Raw genomic sequence first — 5,054 nt, 5'->3', positions numbered from 1 at the left:
GTTGGTGTTTAATTTTTATTTTTCATGAAAAGTTGGATTGTCTTTGATGATTTCATGACAAGTAGTATCATAGCACTAATATGCGGCTTTAATGGCTAAGTGGTGGATTTGGGCTTGTTTAATTCACAAGTAATTAAAATAATCATGAATCCCATACATCATTGCTAGTGATTAGCTAAAAGTTAGCAATCACCAAACTATTATCTATTAGATAGAAATTTTGGAAGAAAAAAGGGGAAACATTGGGGCACAAAAAATCCCTATTATACTATTATGATACATTAAAGTGACAGAACATGTTATACACATACTGAGTTGGAATCTCTCTCCAACTTTGCAACTTTACAAATAGTTTAAAGATTATGTTTGGATTTATCAATTTGAAATTAAAGGATTTGTGGGTATTTATTTAAAGAATGGGTCAAATTTATATGTTTATTTCAAAATTGAATTAGATAGTTACTGAATTTAATATAATAAAATACTAGTCTTCTATCTTGAAGTACATCTCTCTTTAATTTTATCCACTAACCTCTCTCTCCCCGTCTCCCCCTCTCACCACTCACTTAGCAATAGCTAGCACTACAAGAAATTTCACTTGTGACGATTAAAATTTTAGTCGCCAAAAGCCTTGTTTTTAGTTGCCAATTACTTTTGGCGATTAATATATTTGGTCGCCCGTTTGATCTCCAACAATTTGTCGGGGAAACAATTGGTGACTAAAATTTTTTTGGTAACCAAAAGTGACTTATTGGCAACAAAGATTTAGTCGCCATATATTTTTTAAAAATAATTAAATATATATATTTTTTACTTCTTGTGACTAAATTATTTCCTAGCCAATTGAGTATGTATGTTTGGTGACTAACTATTTGGTAGTCAAAAGTTTCACTTTTTAAGAATTAAAGACAAATTTAGTAGCCAAAAGTTTCTTTTTTACAATTGACGACTAAAAGTTTAGTAACCAAAAGTTTCACTTTTTGACAATTGGCGATTAAAATTTTAGTAGTCAAAAGCTAACCTGTGATATTTGTTTAGTCACCAAAAGGTGTCATTTAGTTTTTATAATTTGTTCTGTAATATTTTTTGCGCCACCTGTAACCTGTGCATATACAAAATTATTCATCCATTCATTCAATTCTCAACAATATGTAGCATTCAATTTTCAACCATATACAAAACTTAACTATTAACCGTACATATCAAAGAACATAAGAATCCATAAATAAGAATCTAAATTAAAAAAAAAAAAAAATTAATAACAAAACATATCAGGTGTACATGTTTTCCATAAACAAAAATATAATGTAAATTTCGCCCATGCAAACATCATCAATTTGGCCCAAGAACATCACTGTATCCATGCCAACATTATCAATCTGTAACAAGAACATAATATCCGTTAATATTTTATTGAATAACATTGCATTTAAAATTATAAAAAAAAAAAAAAAAAAAGCATACAACTTGAAATTTATTATCTTTTTATATTTTACGATCAAAGAAATTTATTATCTTTTTATGGTTCAGAGGTTGTAATTAAAATTCCAATGTAATTAATCTTTTCAAATGAATTATTGGCTCAATTCAAATGTATAACCTTAAGGTATTTACACATTTATATGTTTCCTTTTCCTAATCAGAAATTGACAGATTGTAGTTTACTTAACAAGTGATTTGAGCTAATGGAAGTGAGAAATCAGATAGTTAATTTGTTCAAGATGAATAGCTGAACAAGTATTATAACTAATATAGCAAAACAAAATGAGGAAAAACCAGTGAAGTAACTAATCAAAAATGCAGAGCTTGATTTTTGTTTAAACAGAATATGGTTCAATTTATTTAACAAGTAATTTAGCTTATGGAGAAGGAAAAATTAGATGACTAACTCAATTGAATTAGATGAATAACACAACGAATATATCAATTGATATAGCAAGACTAAATAAAGAAAAATTAGTAAATGATTCCTTTTAGCTTAACAGATTGTTATTTCAAAGATTTCAACTAAAATAGGCAAATAATGATTTATGAGGATATAATAGACTATATGAGTTATATAGCAACAAATATACTAACTAATGAAAATGCAATGAATGAACCACAACAAATGGAGTAGACCTTCAGGTTAGAACAAACTGCTGTAATAGCTTTAATTCCTTATCAGAGATTTTTTGGCAGCCATTTTTATACAGATCATGAGAGAAGAAATTCCTCAATCTCACCAAATAATTTATGAGATAGATTTGAGTACTGGAATTTCTGAGGAATTTCATGCTTATTTGGAATTTCTCCTCATAAATTATGAGATAGATTGAGAAATTCCATATTCTGTATGGATCAATGAACAAGCACAAAATGAATTTCTCCTCAATCTATTTGGTGCTTGTTACAAATATTCATAAATTATGAATTTCTCCTCATAAATTATGAAATTTCTCCTCATAAATTATTTGGAATTTCTTCTCTCATAGATTTGATTATTTGGTGCTTGTTCATTGATCCATCCAGTGCTCAAATCTATCTCCATGAACATGAGTACTGGATAAAAATGGCTGGATGGATCATGAGTACTGGATGGATCAATGAACAAGCACCAAATAATCTCCCCTATACATCAGTGTTTTTTTTTTTCTCTTATTAATTGCATAATAATGACTAAACAACTGAAGTCCCAATCTTCAAAGATAAAGTTAATAGAAAAGATAATAGAGGAATAAATATTTGTAACAAGTCTTAGATATCATTAATATTCAAGTCCATGAACATGGTTAGAAAGACCATAAAACCTGCAAAATGATCTAGTAACAAAAAGTAGTAGATTTCTTTTTCTTTTTATTATAATTTCTGTGTAATAAGGTGCGAATGGATTTTTATCCATCTAATAATATTAAAACATAATTGAATAGAATATTATATACACATATATACCCAGATATATGCTTTGCATATTGTTCATAAGGTATTACATCAAAATTAGATTCTAATATATGATGATGAACATGAGGACTTCAGCAACACAATCCTCCATATAGAATCTAAAGTCTAAACACCCAATATCACAAAAACCAAAAAAAACAACAAAGAAAAAAAAAAGAAAAAGAAAAAGAAAGAGAAAAAAAAAAACATCCACAAAGTACCTGATATGGATCAAAGCTGTCATTTTCAGACACCTTAAGAAAGGTTGCTAGGCAAAAAAGCTGTCGCAGGGGAAAAAAGCTGTTAATAGAAATTAAAAGTATGAAGCTGGAGGTGAGAAATATATCTATCGAAATGGAGAAGATTAGATGTAAATCAGAGATACAAAAATGAATCAAATGAAAGGTCAAGTGGCAACGTGAAATTGCATCAACCAACCTTCACTAATGCTGTTCCAAGATAAACAACAGCAGCTTTAACAGAGGTACCAAGGGTATCATACTCCGATCTGCACACAAATACTTTGTAATGCAAATGCAATTCATACAATGATAGCAGGTAAACTACATGAGAATTAATGCACAAACACAAATTAATAGCCACAAAATAATTTATTTCACTGGATATAATACATGAGGAATATTTTAGAAGAAAAAAAAAAATCCATAATCAAAATTATAAGCACATAGAAGTTCCAGCATAGTTAAACATAGCAACAATTCATGTTAGCAAATAATCACCAATGTTAACAATTCATCTATATTTGAAAAAAATCATAATACCTCTACATATGAGAGTTGACACATTGAGAGTTGAGGCCTATGTCTTATGAATTCAGACTTTTAGTGTTCCTTGTTGCTTCACTTGTTAGGCCATTAAAATACCCATCACCATGTACCAAACTTGGTAATTTGCTCTAAACATATGTAATAGTAAGAAATATGAAACCTCAATAGCACCCAATGCTGACAACGTTAACACTTACTCTGTTAACCTTTTCATTTGCTGTAGAATTTAATCGTCACATATTGCCTTTTTTCGACTAAGTTTAAGGTGTTTTCAACTCTAACTCCCAACCTACGTGTGCTAATTACATTCTGTCTGTTGCAACAGGTCCTATTTGTCACGAGGAAGCTTGCCATGACATGAATATAGTGGTTCGGGGGCAATTTTGCATTTTCGCCCTCCGAACGTCCTTTTTCAACTAAGTTTAAAGTGTTTTCGGCTTTAACTCCCAACCTACTCATGCTAATTACATTCTGTCTGTTGCAACATGTCCTATTTGTCATGAGGAAGTTTGTCGTGACATGAATACAATGGTTTGGGGGCTGTTTTGCGTTTTCGCCCTCCGAACACCCTTTTTCGACTAATACTTCCACTTGATATCCTCAAGTTATGAATATAGTTTTAAGATAATACTTCCACTTGATGTATAATTAATTCAATTCAAAAGTATTGGCTTTTCACAGTCACTTGTAAATATGAATACTACTTTAAGATAATACTTTCCTTTGATGTGTCATTGCAATTTCTACACAGGGCAAGCCAACAAGGTTGTTTTAACACACACAAGACACATACAAGAAAATTTTCATCTTATATTTGTTATATATATATTGCCTTGTCCTGTTTATGACAGCCTTTTTCCCCTCACATTTATTATCAGAAGTTACTCATGGAAAAAAGAATAGACACTAAGGTTGTGTTTGGCAATTGCTTTTTTAATAACTTTTTCGTTGACTTTTTTTGTCATTAGTATTTGTTTATTAAAAAAAAAAATCAATTTTGCATCCTATTAGACTAGATGGAATTGAAAATTTTAAAAAAATAAAATGAAAAAAGTCTAGTGAAGATGACAAAGCTTACAAAGTTGACTGTTTTTGTTTTTTTGTTTTTTGCCTTTAGTAATTTTTTTTATAGACGTTTCAATTTTTTCCCTTCTAAGATCATTTTAGACTAGATTTTTGACACAATTTTTTTTAAAAAAGTACTAAAGACAAAGGGTCCCAAAAAAAAAAGAAAGTGTCTTTTTTAGCTGCTGCACACCCTGTAATTCCCTCTTTTAAACCCATGTGCTACATGCTAGGCAATTGTACTATAAGAAACAAATCAAAACTAGCATTGTATGGAATCAA

This window comes from Camellia sinensis, chromosome 8, assembly GCF_055761805.1.
Source record: "Camellia sinensis isolate YWXY chromosome 8, ASM5576180v1, whole genome shotgun sequence".
Classification (NCBI taxonomy): domain Eukaryota; kingdom Viridiplantae; phylum Streptophyta; class Magnoliopsida; order Ericales; family Theaceae; genus Camellia; species Camellia sinensis.
The sequence above is the reverse complement of the archived record's forward strand: the minus strand, read 5'-3'. Positions refer to the sequence as shown.